Below are 18,929 nucleotides of genomic sequence, written 5' to 3'. Positions count from 1 at the left end.
TCATGTATCAAAAAGAAAATAAAGTCGGTATTAATAAAGCTTTCCTGGAACTCAGAGTCATTACTAAAGGGAATACTGAAATGAACTGATAATTATATACAAGAAAAAAGTGTTTCATAACTAAAAGAATTAAAAGCATGAAATATGAGATAGTTATGATTTTACTCATTTTTAGCAAAAGTTTCTTTTGTTCCTTTTTTATTTTTTAACTGATAACCTAGTTTCATGGTCTCTGAGTGACTGGGCTTCTTTAAATAATAATTAAATTAAATACTGTAGAACTTAACAGTTTTTAATAAAATATAGAATTTATTCGTAGGTTTTACTTAATTCTCCACATCGCATTCACTTTAGATCTTAGCATCTTGCATGACGAACATTCTATATTATAAACAGGTAATTGAATAAATTGCAACTAAGAATTAATTAAATTTTTGAAATAATCTTCTACATTCCCAGTCTTGCATGAATCATACACTAGAAGAAACATCATTTGTTGGATGGGAAAATTAAGCAGAAGAAAGTCAGTTTTCACATTAACAGGCATGCCATTTGAAATGAGTCCCCAGACTTAATTTGGCCCACAGCCAGGTGGTTGAGGCCATTAATAGAGAAAACATCTGTTTACCCTAATGTGTTTGTTTACCATGCTTGGAAGTCATTACTATGAACCACTGTGCACAGGTATTATGAAAGAAGAGAATAAAATGTTTTCATTTAAAAGTCAAAAGTATATAGAGAATCTAGTTTAATGTTTCCAAAATAGGTTATATTCAAACCTTGAATATTAACTATTACAGATAAAACAAGGGTCAAAAAGTTCTCATTACTTCAATGAGTGTTTTCCTTCATCATTCTGAGTGGGATAAGGCTGTGCACTTTTTTTACAATGGGTTTAGAATAGCACTGTAGCACTGTTCTCCCGTTGTTCATTCGATTTGCTTGAGCAGGCACCAGTAACGTCTCCATTGTAAGACTTGTTACTCTTTTTGGCATATTGAATACACCACAGAGAGCTTGCTAAGCTCTGCCATGTAGAGGGATAATTTCAGTAACTTCCTGGGCTCTCTGAGAGGGACAATGGGTTTAGAATAAGTTATTAAAATATAGTAAGTATTCTAAACCCATGAAGACCGCGTGACCTCTTATTCTCTAGTTCTCACTCTTAGAGAACCTGGCAGGCTACTGAGAGTATCCTGCCCACATATATGCCTAACTGGGAACACCTGTAAAGGTGATTAGAGGCTGCCCCAAAAGCCTCCGTCCCTCTCGGAGAGCCCGGCAAGGTACCGACAGTATCTTGCCCGCAAGACAGAGCCTGGCAAGCTACCCATGGTGTACTCGATATGCCAAAAACAGTAACAATGATGGCCCTCATTCTCCTGACCCTGAACAAGGCCCCAAATTGCCATTGGGCTACACTACAATCTGACAGGGATGAATGGATAAGTTACTGGTGCGGGCTCCAGCAAATCAATAAACAGAGTTAATCAGCATATTTCAATAGGATCAGTTACTGTTGGATTTTGTGGCTTCTTCTAAAAAAGCCCATAAAATAAGCCTGGAATTTTTTTTTATCCAAAACAGTAATATATTGACTTACATGTTTTTAGAGGGTCGTGATATATTCCATGATTGTGCTAAGGAGCTTTCACTGAGAATAAAACTGCTCAAACTGTACAAATCTGTGAAGAAAGGGAAAGGAAAATCCTATAAAAGACTGAAAATATCTTCAAAATCTTGAAATTAGAATGTTCAGTGACACTAGGAAGGTCATAGTGTGCCCATATTTCTGTACTATCTTGGCAATTATGCAAACCTTTATAAATAAATATTGGTTACTGAAGTAAGAGGAAAACAAGTTTGAGTTTACATGGAGAAGGCCATTACTCAAATGTAGAGTCTCACTGTTTTGTGGGATGGGCTAATGAAAATGTTCTTGTTCACCACAGCAAGAATCAGGGCATGAACTAAAGCCATGAAACTTTTATGGAGCTTCTCCACAAATACCACATTGCTTTTCTTTGTTTTGCACTATAGTTGATAGAAAAAGCTAAATGCAACACCAACATTTCTAAAGAATTGCTGAAAGTTAAATTATTTTGTTTCATGCCAAAGCAGAACCCTTTTCATAGCTCTACTGGCGAAAGGCTTGGTGAAAGGTTAAAAACAAAAACAAAAACAAAACAAAACAAAACAAAAAAAATACTTCAAGTGTTGCAAGAATGCAGTGTAAATTAGGATTCATAAATATGCCCATTTGATATTCTAAATTGACTATAAAATAATTATGCTCTGCTACATAATTGTTGTGCTGTGGGGGGGGGGGGGAGCAGAACTTTTAAACATTCTGCAGTAATTATGTGACCTGAATTAGGACTGTATTTTCTCCCACCGTTTTTGGAGTGTACTAATTTTATTTTAATCTGTAGGTCTCTTGGGTGTATGTGAAAGGGAGAGGTTCCCTATTTATTTTGGTCTGTTTCTCCTCATACCCCACTATTTTAGACTATTAAATTCAGGGCTTAATTTAACATAGGTACAGTGAAATATTTGGAATGGTCTTGTCCCTGGCAATATTTTACTGACAGAAATAAAGGATAGGTGTAAGGCATGGAAAGAGCATATTTATTAGCTAAAACATGCTATTAGGTCTCTTCAGACTATTTCATTTTAATCTTCTGTTGGGAATTTGGTAGTTTGTGTTTCAGACTACCACTCATCTAGATATATTGGACATACTAGTAATAAAATCAATTCAGATATACCTTGAGATGTATGTCCAGAATTACAACACTTCCATTTGTCTATCATTGTAGAACTTAGCAGAAATGTTCAAACTCTATCAACTTGATTAGTTTCCCAGGCATTTTTACTGAACTAAAAAAAATCAGAAAATAAATCCTTGAAGCAAATCTAGTTCTGAAAGGAATATATGTAGTCAACGTTCAGTTTATAAAAGTAATAAATGTTCAATGTATATAATTATAGATCAGGTCACCCATAATCATATCAATATTTCTCCTTACCACATATAATTTTTAGTTGAAAATATTGTTTCCACGTGAAAACATCAGGGTTCTAAACATCTGCCCATCACCATGTGCGTGTGGTCATGTGTGTCTCAATATACTGAGCAACGGATTGAAGATGAACCATAGTGTGTCATGCCCTGTTTTATAAATTCTATTGTATGCGTGTGCTAAAGTTTCTGTAGAAGCACTGCTATTTGCTATACTTTCATATCTAAGTTTTTCATACCATATTTTTATTGAATCTAAAAAAGGAAGAATTGAGAAAGTAATAGTTTTGAGTTATTCAGTCTACATTTGTTAATATCCTTTTAAAAATATAGTACTCTCTCCAGTCTGAATATATTAACTATAGTGGACACCATCACAAGTTTCCCTCCAGACATAAGCTAATAAAAATTTTCAGCATTTCCATGTTTAGTTGATCAATACATAAATAAAATCTATTTCAACCTTTTTTTTATCAGTCAGTTTAACTTTTGTAGTTGACAGAAAACTTTGGAATATCTAGCACTGTACCACTCAGCAATGTCCTCCTGTTGTTCATCAATTTGCTCGAGAGGACACCAGTAATGTCTCACAACAAATTGTGAGACTTGTTACTTGTTGTTATGTTTGGCATATCAAGTATGTCATGGGTAGCTTGCCAGGTTTTGCCATGTGGGTGACATATTATCAGTAGCTTGCCGGGCTCTCCGAGAAGGGTGTAGGAATTGAACCCGGGTCAGCTGCATGCAAGGCAAGTGCCCTACCAGCTGTGCTATCGTTCTAGTCCCCTGAACTAGTATTCCAACCATAATATCCCAACCGTAATTTAGGGTATTTATAAGATTATCAGGCACATCAGTTTGGGGGTTATTTTTTATTTCAGCACATTTCATTTCTGGAGACAAGAGTGGCCCCTGAGTTCCACTGGTTATGGCCCAAATCCTCTCCTCTCCACATCTCTCCACAACTGCTCCACAAAATGCCAGTGTAAACAACAAGTTCCCACTGAAGGCAATTCTTTAGAAGGAGTTTCCAATAACTTTGACCCATATTGATGCAAAGATATTATTTTTGTGTATAAATTTCTTCAAAGATTATTAAACTCTATAGGAGAGGTTACTTTGAAGGTTGTCTTTTATTCTTCTTATCCTTTGAATACCTCAGAGTCAAGTATTTAATCCAGAGTCAAATTGATATCCTGCTCTTAGTGCTGAACTAAAATATGCTATCAATTAATTTTCTTTAAATTAAGGAATCATGGTGCTGTTTTGGAAGTCCCAACACTAATTCTCAAGGAGTGGAATGACTATAATCAAATAAATATAAAACATTGTGCTTTTTATTTGTTCTAGAAAGAAATTGGGAGTCATATATACTTAATATAAAAATAGACCTAAATATCTTTTAATTAAAATTAAAAATAAAATTCTCAGGGCCAGAAATTGTTTCACCTGGCCAACTCAGGTTTGGTCAGTGGCACCTCGTTTAGTCCTACAAGATCATCAGAAATAATTCCTGAGCCAAAAGGAAGCTTTGAACACTGCCAATTATGACCAAGATACAAAACAAATCAGAACAAAAATAATTTAGTTGAGTTATCATTTTGCCTTAGCATGCTTTATCCTTAAAATCTTAGCAGATTAACAGAATTATGAAAACACTTCTGGAGAAAATTTTAAATAAAAAATCCAGATGTCTCATTAAGTTTGACTGAATTTTAACACATAGATTCCTGAGTTTAATATACATGTGCTTTAGATAATGTCAAATTAAATTAAATGACAGTGTCTGCGTTGCTCGTGGGCCACCAAACCATTCTGACACTTTCCTGGGACCATGCTGTGTTCTGTATTGAACTCAGAGACACAAATGTTCTAGACATGTTCTCTACCACTTGAACTATCTCCGTGGCTCTCTTCTTCTTCTTCTTCTTCTTCTTCTTCTTCTTCTTCTTCTTCTTCTTCTTCTTCTTCTTCTTCTTCTTCTTCTTCTTCTTCTTCCTTCTTCTTCTTCTTCTTCTTCTTCTTCTTCTTCTTCTTCTTCTTCTTCTTCTTCCTCTTCCTCTTCCTCTTCCTCTTCCTCTTCCTCTCCTCCTCCTCCTCCTCCTCTTCTTCTTCTTTTTTCTTCTTTTTAATAAATTTACTTATTGAATCACCATGAGAACAGTTACAAAGCTTTCGTGTTTAAGTCTCGGTCATACAATGATGAAACACCTGCCCCATTACCACTGAACACTTTCCACCACTCAAAACCCCAGTATACCCCTCATCTCATTCCCTCCCACTACCTGTGTGGCAGATGATTTCCACATCACTCTCTCTATACTTTGATTATAGACACCAGACCCACCATTATTATTTGAAATTTTCCCCAACACTCAGACCTGCCAAAAAGGCAACATTAGACATTTTTTTATTGTTGACTCTGAATAACATATGATGTTACACGGACACGATCGCATCTGCATAACTTTGGAATTCTGAAATTTTAATAATTAAATCTGGAGGGATTTCTGCCAAAAGTTGCTAGGTTCTGAGATTTGTGTGTGTGTTTCTGGGATCATGGCCATTAAGCAGCTTGATCAGTAGCCAGAGGGGCCTTTCGTGGGCAGCGACTCAGGGTCTTGTTAGGTCTTGTTAGGAAGGACAAGGGCAGGCTCCACCCTCATCCTGCGAGGTCCTGAATGTCTTGTCACTGCTGGCTCATACCTGACTGTCCAGTGAACTCTGGAAGATGGCAGCCACAGAACCGCCAGGGGGAATAGGCAGAGGAATGACACCTTTTCCCATCTGGGGTGTCCTGGTGCCGGTAACCTAATGCGATGTTTTTCTGCCAAAAGCCAATGGGTTCTGAGATTCATGTGTGTGTCTCTGGGATCATGGCCATTATATAGCTTGATCAGTAGGCAGAGAGGCTGTTTGTGTGTGCCCTACTCTTTGAAAAGTAAAAAGTCTCACAATTTCACCTTCTACAAATCTTTAGTAATAGTATTGCCCTCTGGGTGAAGTTAACTCTCACAAAGAATATGTGCTTCTTAAGCACACAAATTTCTGTTTCTTGTTCTGTCTTAGTTCACATGTAAGTAAGTAAGTAAGTAAAGGCCCTCCCGTTGATCATCGATTTGCTCGAGCGGGCCCAGTAACGTCTCCATTGGAGACTTTGTTGTTACTGTGTCTGGCATATCGAATACATCATGGGGAGCTTGCTAGGCTCTGCTGTGCGGGTGAGATACTCTCGGTAGCTTGCCGGGCTCCCCGAGAGGGGCAGAGGAATCGAACTCGGGTCGGCCATGTTGGCTGCGTGCAAGGCAAATGCCCTACCGCTGTGCTATCGCTCCAGCCCAAGTTCCCCCACTTTCCTCCTTGCCGGGGCTTAAGCTCTGTGGGGTGGCAGCAGAGGGCATGCAGTTCACATGTATAACTTTCAAAATACTATAAAATTCAATTTCTTCACTCACTGTTCGCTGATGTACCAACAGCTCGAGAAGTAACCAGGTAGTTGATACTGATTAGTAAATATTATTAATCACTATGAACTTTCCAATTATTCAATTATAATATACTTGAATTTTAATTTAAGGATTAAAATATTTTTAAAAACTTTTCGCAAAGGGCCAGAGAGTGTCTATTTAAAGCTTTCTACATGACATATGCTTTCAGCTGCAAATTCTTTAAAAATATAATTGCTTTCTTAGCTGACAGACAGTATAAAAACACACTGTGTCCACATTTGGCCCACAGGCCAGAGTTTGCCAATTTGTGGTTCAATTTAATGATTTAATAGAGAGATAAAACAGAAAATTTCCACAAGATGATTAGCCCTGGCATTATTTGTACTTACTATTGCAACAATTTTGGGATAAGTAGGCTATGTCTAACTTCCTTCTAGTGAAACAATATATTGGTAAATTTACTTAAATGCCAAGAAAATGATCTAACTTGGCAACCTATATCTTTTACATTTTCTTCTTGTTTTCCAAAATTGTTATTCTCTATTAAGTATAAACTATTAGTACTCAATTGTTTTTGTTCTAATAGATCATAACTCGATTTAAGAAACAACTATGGATTATAGATTATTCTCTCATCTAAAACATGCAATTTTGCAAACCTATTTTAAGAGCTTATAAATTCACTCAATCTTGATATTAAGATTTTTTTCTTTAGATTTCCCTCTCCATTTGCTTTTAGGCTACAGCTGATGGTATCTCTGTGCTCAGGACCATTCCTAACAGGGATTAAGAGACCATAATGTGGCGCCAGTGATGAACGCAAATCCGCTGCATGCAAGGCAAGTGCCCTGCCTGCTATACTACCTCTTTGGCCCCTAGATTTTCTGTCTCTCTGTTGCAAGTTTATTTTTAATATCTGATATAATGCAAAAACATGCTTTGAATGGTCTTCTTTAAAATTATTATTAACGACATAGTAGAGAACGTCATAGAACATTAATCAAACACTGCACTTAGTAATCAATCAAGCTCTCAAGAGTATTTTTTCCCTAACTTAAAATTTTAGGCAGATAATTCCTTGAATAGTCAAGATTTAATTGTAATAGGAAAATAATATTCTCATTTTATTTCCTTCAAATGTATTACTCCAATTCATTATTGGAGTAATAATGAATGAGTAATAATGAACTATTTTTGTTTGTATTGGAAAGTCAATACAAACAAAAATAGGAGGGTATTTAAATGTCAAGTTTTTTTTTTTAAATTTCCCAAGATTTTTATAATTTGCCAAAGTAAATTACATGGGAACTGATTTTCCCACATAATTTACTTTGCTATAAAAATGCTTAAATGAAACTTCTTATAGTTATTCTTCTAATATTTGTTACTGAAATTTAGTTGGGCATATATACACAAATGTAAAGAATAAATTCATATGATTAACTGACAGGTTTCTAGTGTAATCCCATGTGATCATATTAGCCCTAAAAATCATTTCTCAAGAATTTCTTTGCAGAAGAAAATAATAAATGGTGATGTTCACTGATCTAGAGAAATCATCTCTTCTTATTAAAAATACATACTCAATGTCCTTATTAAGGAAAATGCTGTATAAATTTACTAATATAAATAGGTGTTTTATTTAATAATTCCTACGGGGTTAAGAAGTAAATCAACTGGCAGTTGCAAGAAACTGTAAACCAAAAATTATTCATGTGCCTGGCTAATCACAATACACTTATTGAAGCTGCTTGAGAGAAAATGAAGATAAAATTGTGGCGATGCTCAGACAGGATTAGCAATGTCAAGGTCAAATTCACACATGTTTCTTGAAAATATGGAAACTAAAGTAATTAAAAAATACTATGAGAGAAGTTGGATAGTAACAAATTTTTAAACATAAAGCTAGAGATATAGTACAGGCTGGGTAGGGTGCTTGGCTTGTATGTGCTTGACCCAGGTTCAGTCTCAGGGAAGCAAAAGTGTATAAAGTCAGGAGTAAGCTTCCTGAGCACAGCCTGGTATGACTCAAAAAAAATAACCTGAAAAATCTAGTAACAAATAAAATAAAATATAAGTAGATATTTACCAGAAAAAAGAGAAAACTTATTTGCTTGCTCGATGATTCATAAAGCTCACTGCCCTTCAGGAAGACAACACTGAATCTTGTTCTGCATATTTTAGATAAAGAAAAACCAAAATATACCATTAGTCAAATGCTAGATAAAATGAACAGATCAGAGTTTGAAATGCAAAGCAGTCATCAGAGGTCCAATAAATTATAGGTAGAGGGGATTCTGAATAAGCTATCTCCTGTCTCTTCCAAATATAATAAATTTTTTAGGATCAGAGTGCATATCACAAGAAGTTAATAAAGTATAAAATGACACTATTTGCCTTCATCAAATAATATGTCAAGAAATTTATAGCTGAGTTCCTTGGAAATCTGTCTTATTTAGCTTGCTGTTTGGTGTAGCATTTTAAGAGTCAGAAGCAAACAGAAAATACGAAGCATGTTAACCAAGAACTGTTTTTATAACTCATTTATTTACTGATTCCTCATGAAGTAATATGATTATTTTTAAGTGTATTGTATTCATGTTACAGTAACTAACACATTTTATTGCCATTGAAAGTGACCAAGTTACAGAATATATATATAAATATATATATATATAAAACAGCAAAGAAAGAAACCATTAGCAAGGTGACTTTCTATTTAAGAGTTGTCATTTTCCCAGGCATGTCTATATATTATTGCATGTTCCCAGAAGACAAGGTTAGTGATCTTAATTCAAAGAAAGCAGTTTAATTTAGGCATACAAGAAAATAATGTGTATTTACAAAATCACATGATAAACCCTTGTATTATAACTTGCTTCCTACAATAGTGGTAAGTATTTCAAAAAGAGATGAAGGGGAAGGACAATCCTTTGAAGTCCTTTTATCATTGTCATAGAAGAGCAAATTCTATATAAAACTGAAAGAGAATGGTGAAATCATTGTGAGAATGTTGTATTTTATGTCATTATTCACTTAAAGAAAAATGAAAATAAAATAGAATATAAAAGGTTAGTGTCTCAGTATAATCCAAAATCACATTATTATATAATAAGTATATAAAACCCCTATAATTGATGAATATTTTAATTATAATTTAGAAATTTTGTGTAATTTTCACGAATTCAGTATTACTGTCATTTTAGGGTAATCTTCAGTATCTGTTCATGTAACAAATCGAAAATAATTCTCAATACCAGTTAAATAGATGAAATATTGAGACACTGAAAAGAACAGGAAAGATAAAAGAACTAAGAGAGCTAAATAGTGAGGACCTGCATTTAATACTTCCTGCGACCATGCAAAATCTTCATGCCGAAATATATTAGTCATAGACGTATACCTGAAACCCTGATGATCATGAAGTAAAAGAAAAACTACTGGAGAGCATTCAGCCGAAGAGAAGAACAACATGGAGGGCGGGATCCACAGATCCCGAAGGGAAAAAAAAAAAAAAACAGGTTCCAAAAAGAGCCGAGATCATCGGGAAGTCCGAGATGGGGTAGGTACCGCATCCCGCCTCCCCCAGATGGAACCCCGGTGACCAGAAACCTCTACAAGCACAGCTCGAGTATGCGGGAACTAGGACTTTGCCGGGACTATACCTCCCAGGTAACCTCAGATTCCGGAAGTCACGCCCACAGCCCGCCCCCCAGCGCCATCTTGACAGCATTCAGCCGAAGAGAAGAACAACATGGAGGGCGGGATCCACAGATCCCGAAGGAAAAAAAAAAAGCAGTTTCCAAAAAGAGCCGAGATCATCGGGAAGTCCGAGATGGGGTAGGTACCGCATCCCGCCTCCCCCAGATGGAACCCCGGTGACCAGAAACCTCTACAAGCACAGCTCGAGTATGCGGGAACTAGGAATTTTCCTCAAAACCGCGCGACCACTTACGCGGCCGCGCGACATCTCTCTATATACAAAGTAATCCATGGAAAGTAAACCACCTAACGTTTCTCTCTGAAAATCATAGTTAAGCTTTGAGCACGGCCACAGCCCCAGAAACACAAGGACTTAATGCATAACCCAGCAGCTTGGAGCAGAAAAGTGAACGGGCTATGTGTTAACCCAGGCCATCAAGTCTGCCAGAGGGGAAAGGGTGTTGGTCCCTTCCGCCCTCCTCCCTCTGGAAAGAAAGGTGGCGGCCACATGGGAGCCTTGTGGACAGCAGGTATGAGCCGGGGGTGTGGGGGCGACTAAAACCTCATGGGAAGGGGGGCGTTCCGGTCCGTCCTTCACGCCCTACCAAGGCCACCAGTTGCCCCCCACGAGTGGCTCTCCAGCACGGCCACAGCCCCAGAAGCACAAGGACTTAATGCAGAACCCAGTAGCTTGGAGCAGAAAAGTGAATGGGCTATGCGTTAATCCAGGCCATCAAGTCTGCCAGAGGGGAAAGGGTGTTGCCCCATTCGCCCTCTCCTCTCTGGAAAGAAAGATGGCGGCCACATGGGAGCCTTGTGGACAGCAGGCATGAGCCGGGGGAGCGGGGGCGACTAAAACCTCATGGGAAGGGGGGCGTTCCGGTCCGTCCTTCACGCCCTACCGAGGCCACCAGTTGCCCCCCACGAGCGGCTCTCCAGCACAGCCACAGCCCCAGAAGCAAAAGGACTTAATGCAGAACCCAGCAGCTTGGAGCAGAAAAGTGAAAGGGCTATGCGTTAATACAGGCCATCATGTCTGCCCAGAGGGGAAAGGGTGTTGGTCCCTTCCGCCATCCTCCCTCTGGAAAGAAAGGTGGCAGCCACATGGGAGCCTTGTGGACAGCAGGTATGAGCTGGGGGTGTGGGGGCGACTAAAACCTCATGGGAAGGGGGGCGTTCCGGTCCGTCCTTCACGCCCTACCGAGACCACCAGTTGCCCCCCACGAGTGGCTCTCCAGCACGGCCACAGCCCCAGAAACACAAGGATTTAATGCAGAACCCAACAGCTTGGAGCAGAAAAGTGAACGGACGATGCGTTAATCCAGGCCATCAAATCTGCTGGAGGGGAAAGGGTGTTGCCCCATTCACCCTCTCCTCTCTGGAAAGAAAGATGGCGGCCGCATGGGAGCCTTGTGGACAGCAGGTATGAGCCGGGGGTATGGGGGCGACTAAAACCTCATGGGAAGGGGGGCGTTCCGGTCCGTCCTTCACGCCCTACCGAGGTCACCAGTTGCCCCCCACGAGCGGCTCTCCAGCACGGCCACAGCCCCAGAAACACAAGGACTTAATGCAGAACCCAGCAGCTTGGAGCAGAAAAGTGAAAGGACTATGCGTTAATCCAGGCCATCATGTCTGCCCGGAGGGGAAAGGGTGTTGGTCCCTTCCGCCCTCCTCCCTCTGGAAAGAAAGATGGCGGCCACATGGGAGCCTTGTGGACAGCAGGTATGAGCCGGGGGTGTGGGGGTGACTAAAACCTCATGGGAAGGGGGGCGTTCCGGTCCGTCCTTCACGCCCTACCGAGGTCACCAGTTGCCCCCCACGAGTGGCTCTCCAGCACGGCCACAGCCCCAGAAGCACAGGGACTTAATGCAGAACCCGGCAGCTTGGAGCAGAAAAGTGAAAGGACTATGCGCTAATCCAGGCCATCATGTCTGTCCGGAGGGGAAAGGGTGCTGCCCCAGTCGCCTCCTGCTCTCTGGAAAGAAAGATGGCGGCCGCATGGGAGCCTTGTGGACAGCAGGTATGAGCCGGGGGAGTGGGGGCGACTAAAACCTCATGGGAAGGGGGCGTTTCGGTCTGCCCTTCACGCCCTACCGAGGCCACCAGTTGCCCCCCACTCCGGCTCTCCAGCACGGCCATGACTCCAGAGCACAGAAACCAATTTCTTAACTATCTGACTTTCAGTATAAATACTTCCAGGGTCAATAAGTAAAATAGCAGAAATCCAAAACCAACATTTAATTCTTGAACCCAGCTGTAGAAAGCCAATCACGTCACAATGCTTTTTCAGCATGTCTGATTTGGGGGGGGGGCGTAAACTCTAAATAATAGTGGTGAATCTTTTATTGAAACAATGAATCTAATCAAAGCAGATAGAGTGTTAACTAGAATTCATCTGCCCCACAGGGACTGGGTGGGGTGGGGGGTGGGGTTTTATTGGGGTTCTTCATGGTAAAAAAAAAAGTATTGGTAAAGGGAAATGTGTTTGATATTTGCATGACTGAGACCTAAACCTGAACGCTTTGTAACCTTTCCCACGGTGATTCAATAAATAAATTTAAAAAAAAAAGAAAAACTACTGGATAAAATGAATCACAGCACCTTAGTCAGGTAAAGAGACTTCACCACAGAATACAGGAGAATTTTGTGTGTGGGGGTGGGGGGTGGGGGAGCAAGTTCCAAGATCACATAGCCCATTAGTTTCTGGGCCTTAGCATCAGTGTACTGAGAACAAGCTTAATACAGGGTGCCCACAATGACATTAACCTGTTAACCAATCCTGAAACTCTTGGTAAGAAAGTCATTTTCTTCAAGTTGAACAATGAGAGATCCCTAAGTACTGGCCTGATGCAATGCAGACTAGGGTAAAGGAAGACTTCACCAGCAAAGACAGATAAATACAAAAGTCTAGGAAGAATCCTTATGCTCATTAGAACTTTCAAGACTTCCTGATGAAAATATTTAGGCAAGAATTCTAATGATGGAAAGGAAAAAATATCACTGAAGTGATCTTCAACAGAGATGGGAAATACATTAGAATATTTTGAGCAGAAATTATTGTGTTAAGTAATATAATAGTTGAACTAAAATTATTTTTAGAAATCTATCTACAGAAGAATGATATAATGCAAATACAGAATCATTGAAATCAATGATCAGCCAAAGGAAATCATCAAAGAGAATAAAAAATGTTTAAATAAAGAAGGCAAGAATAACTTATTGGATAGCAGCAAAAGAAACAAGATTCTTATAAGAAAGATTCATAAGGAGAAAAAAGATAAAGAAATAATGGCCAAGAATGTCCCTGGTCTTATAAAAGAGATAGAAACCCAGATTCAGGAAACGCATAACCCACATTTGGCTCTGTGAGAATTACAAATCAAAACAACAGTGATCTATCAACTGACACCAGGGAGAATAACCTATATCAAAAATACCACAAATGTCAAATGTGGTGTTGGTGGGCAGGGTGGAGAAAAGGGAATCTATATTCACCATTGGTAGGAATATTAACTGACGCGGCCTCTGTACAAAACGATGTCTCTAAAGAACAGAAGTACAATATGGCCCATCAATTTCACTGCTAGGTCTGTATCTTCAAAATACAGACACATTAAGTTGGAAAGATGTTTAGACACTTATAGTCATTGAAGCACTTAGTAAAATAGTCAAGATCTGGAAACACCCTAAGTGCAAAACAAAAGAGGAGTTGTGTAGAGAAGTGGTAGTCTATATTCTGCAATGCCTTTTGCTATAACATAAATAAAACTAATGATGCAATAAGTCTAAAAGATAAGAACCCTATAGCTGATAACGTTCAGATGTGCTTAAATAAATAAATAAGGCAAATAAGGCAAAGTAATAGGTAACGTCCTATTGCAACACACCCTTTGATTCTGCAGAACTGAAGTTTATTAACAATGCGGTTCATGGGTAGTGGGCTGAATTGTTCAGTGAACTGTGTAGGGAGCTTGGGCCATTTTGTTGGTGAAGCTGTTACGGAAGCATCATGCCTTTAATATGTAAATTATGTAAACTTTTGTAAACTTATGTCACCTTTTTTTAAAACCCACAGGAAAAGGTTCGATGCAGAAACTATGTTTTATAGTAAGTTTTATTCTTACCATACTATAAATTTCAGTATTCTGTTAATGGTCTAAAGCTGACAAAATGCCCAGGGATAGAAATTTCATGAATTACTTGATGAAAAAATCTCTTGAACTAACTACTTACTGATATCTTAATAAACCTGAATTTCAAGTGTTGTTTTTCTTTGTTTTAACAATATCTGACTCTAATTTTAATGCTGTCTCATAGTGGAATAGAAAAATAAAATCTTTTATAAAATACATCTTTATATAGCTGTTTGATTTGGGTGAAGTAAACATAAATAGCACATATAATTCATTTTAAGATGTAATTTTAAAACATTCATCTAAAATTTAAAAAGGTGTTGCAAAAAATAGTTCAAAAGATTGCTTACCTTAAAATAATTAAAATATAATTGAAATCATTAAATAATTTCACTTAATTTTCTTTTCTCCCCAAATTATATTTTTTTTGTGAATTTAATGTTTATCATTTGCAGGCTTTATGTCATAATTTTAAGATATACATGTTTACTGTTAAACAATATTTAGCATTTAAGTATTTTAAAATATATAAATGTTATATTATTATTATCTTTAGTTTTAAGTTACCTTGTTTAATACATATCTTTGATTTGTTAACATTGAAACTACAGTCAGTGTTGTAATCAATAACCGATTGAAATTTATCTAACACACTTCATATTTTTCTTTTTCTTTTACTCAGGAATAATAGATACATCAACACTACATCTGTTAATTGCTTTAAAGAGCAAAACAAAATGAAAAAAATCACAATATTTTTTAAAAGGCACTAAACTGACAGTCAAAAGGACACTTATTTGCAGTATAATAGCAAACAAAGAGGTAAGCTATCACCTTATTGAACTGAGAACATTTTCATTGGAAAACTCAAATATATATTTTGTTTCTAGTTACATATGTATGATGCTGAATGGATATAAAATGAAACACTTTAATTTATTAGCTTAGGGGATAAAAATGAATTCTAGGGGCCTGTTAATGAATACAATGGCAAAATGGGCTTCTTTACACGTGGCCAACCCCAGTTCTATACCATACCACATTGTTTCTAAAGCAAGCCCTGAGCACAGAATCAAGAGTAGCCTTATGTGTGAGTGTGTTTGTAGCACCCCCAAAAAACTAAAAACAAATAAATAAAAATTAATTTTAGCAAAATTTGAAATTTACCGAAATAAAATCCATAAATGTGGACCTAATCTATTTTTTATAAAAAATAAATCTTACAAAGTAACATAGATATTGAGATTCAACACTTCATAGTTTAATTCTTTCCTCCTTCTATTTGTAAAGATTTTTGCAGCTATCTTCTTTTATCCGTCCTTCTCTTGGGGCTGCAGCGATAGCACAGCAGGTAGGGCATTTGCCCTGCATTGGGCCGACCCGGGTTTGATTCCCAGCATCCTATAAGCTCCCCCAAGCACCACCAGGAGTAATTCCTGAGTACAGAACCCCTGTGCACCGTCGGGTGTGACCCAAAAAGCAAAAAAAAAAAAATTCTTATCTCACCATAATTTCATCATTTACTTATCAATCACTTTATAAAACCTGCTAATTATGCCCTGTTTTTTTTTTCACGTTTTCCATTTGAGCAATCTGTTACTTCTCAAAATCATACCTGAATTTGTTACATATTTTAGAAACAGCATTTACTGATTCCTTTCATTATAATATGAAAATTTTATTACATGGTATGAAAGGTACAATTTAATCCATTTCTACCACTAACTTCCATGACGATATCCAAAGTACTCTTCTCTTAAACCTTTCTCTTTTAAATGCTCTGTACCTGAGCATTCTGTCTAATGAGTCTCACGTACCTGAATAAAAAGTCCTAGAAATTTTTTTAAGTCACACTTCAAAATTACCCTCACTCTGTTAACTCTATAAATAATTTGATATCCACCTTCTTTAGCCTAAAAATTTTCCATGAATATATTTTTCACTATATTAGAAGGTTATTTCATCTTACATTACCATTATTTTATTTTCCATCATTCTACTTACTTTTAGACTTTGATCTTCATATAGAATTGGAGCAATGCCATCTCAAATGTATTTTAATAAGTAATAAAATATTTTATACTATATTAGAAATGGATGATTTTAAGAAATGTTTTCAAATTTTAATAAATGCTGGAGAAATTATAGGAAAATTTTTCTTGCTCAAAAAGCATTTCAGTGGCACTTAGAGGTTTTTTCACAAATAATGTTGGTCCCATCAATGGCCAAGACACAGAGACTATAAAACCCAGCTCCTGGAAGAGTGCGGCCACATTCAAAGCAGTGCAACATCTTTTTATCTCATTTTTCCTTTGGAAAACCTGGCAGGCTACCAAAAGTCTCCTGCCCACACGGCAGAGTCTGGCAAACTTCTTGTGTTGTACTCAATATACCAAATACCATAACAATGATGGGTCTCATTCTCCTAACCCTGAAAGATCATTGAAATTGCTCTTTTAAAATCTCAGGGCTAGGAAGAAGGAGACATTACTGGTGCCTGCTCGAGGCAATCGACGAACAACAGGATGACCATGATAGCGATCGTGAACTTCAATTTCCAACAGATGACAACAGTAGGCATTCATTTTATAAATGCTATTTTATTTTTATAAATTTGTTCACATTAATTCATTCCATTTAATATTCAGACACCAATCCCACCACCATTGCACATTCCCACCACCATATTTCAAATGATTCCTTGCTCAAATCCCAAATCGTGACCCCAAAGGTGTAGATTATGAGTGATTGCATGCTCCAGGAACTCTAAAATTTAGAATATGATTATAGAGTAGATTTGCTCATGGGTCATGCACATGTCGCTCTCTTCTGGGAGCTTTATTTCTGAGTCTCTGGATCATGGCTATTGATGAGATTATATGGTGCCAGGAGTAGTTTGTGGGTGTGAATGCCAAGCTACTGATAAACCAGAGAGATGGGGGCGGGGGTGGGAGACCCATTCCTTGCTCCCAGCCAGCTTGGATATTTCAGTGATGGGTCCGCATACCTGTATTTTTTTTTCTGCAGGTTCCCTCATGGGTGAGGCTTATCCGAACCTGTGGAGAGTAGCCATGAGCATGGTGGTAATTGGGTTCTGGAGATTTTTGACTGTCGGAACTCTGATGGGGCAGGGAGGGAAACTCAACCCACCCCTCTCCTAGTTGCCATGGTAAAGACAGCCTGGCTCAGGATCTGGATGTTCTATCAATAGGCATTTTTTAAAACCAATTCTTTATCACTCTTTCTTGCCTTTTTTTCCTTTCAGATATCCAGAATACCTAATTTCTCATTTTACTTCTTTTTCAGTTATCCTTTCTTAGTCTTACTGATAATTTATCCACTAACACCGAACATATCAGTGTCCATGTATATTATCTAGAACTGATTATTTGACAACCTATTATATCTCATGGGCTTTTGTACATTGTCCTCGTGCCTTTGACAACCAGTTGTTCTCATTTAGGCACGTGGAACTGTGTTCAATATCCTTCAGTACAATTTGCTGACAATTCTGAGTTTAACCTCTCATCATCTTTGCTATTTCCATCCAATATATCTTTGAGATTATAACTGGAAACTTCTACTAGGTACCTTATTTTACACTTGTTCATTTAAAAATCTGTTCTCAACAGAACAGACAAAATTTTTTCAACATGTAAATCAAATTATATTTTCCCTGGTTTAAAAACAATACAAATCTTCACTTTCTAGTTAGAACATATGTGCATACTATAGAACTTTAATATCCATCCCCTGCTTACTTGTGATTTCTACTACGACTACTCTTGTCCTTGCTTAATACTTTCTGATTATACTGACACATTTTCTGTTCTTTGAATATCTTTAATATAGTAGGGATTCATTTTAGGATGAGCTGAATCCTGTAAAAATCAGAAATCCAGGGATGGAGCAATAGCACAACGGGTAGGGCATTTGCCTTGCATGCGGCCGACCCAGGTTCGATTCCCAGCATCCCATATGGTCTCTTGAGCAATGCCAGGAGTGATTCCTGAGTGCAAAACCAAGAGTAACTCCTGAGCATCACTGCGTGTGACCCAAAAAGCAAAAAAAAAAAAAAAAATCAGGAATCCACGTAAATGTTATCCCTCCCAGTTCTTTCCAGCCCATTTAAACTAGCATATTGTTTTATATCAAACATAACATACTGACAATTTTTTGTTCAACTCTTTATTTCCTGGCTTTCCCCACTAAATATAAAACTAATACAGTACCTACTCTAAGCTTAGGGCTCACTACTGACTGTATTCAAGGATCACTCCTAGGCTTGATCAGTGCCAAGGATTGAACCAGGTCAGTCACATGCAAGGCATGCACATAACCACCTGTACAAGCTCTCTGATTCTACGTTAAGTTTGTATGCCTATTGCTTAAATATGCATTTACCTAATAAAAGAGTTTCAATAAATTTGAAGAATCAAAGTGCATATGTTTGCAGAGCTATTGACCGTAGGTATAAACTGGTATTAGATATTTGAGCAGGGATATTCTAGGTTTTTCAGGAAACTAATAAATGACATATTGGCTTAAATTTAGATGATATTTATATAATTTACTAATAATAAAAAGTCCAGGGACTGGAGTGATGGCACAGTGGGTAGTGCT

This window comes from Sorex fumeus, unplaced genomic scaffold (assembly GCF_029834395.1).
Source record: "Sorex fumeus unplaced genomic scaffold, SorFum_2.1 ptg000013l, whole genome shotgun sequence".
Lineage (NCBI taxonomy): Eukaryota > Metazoa > Chordata > Mammalia > Eulipotyphla > Soricidae > Sorex > Sorex fumeus.
This window is presented reverse-complemented; position numbering follows the sequence as displayed.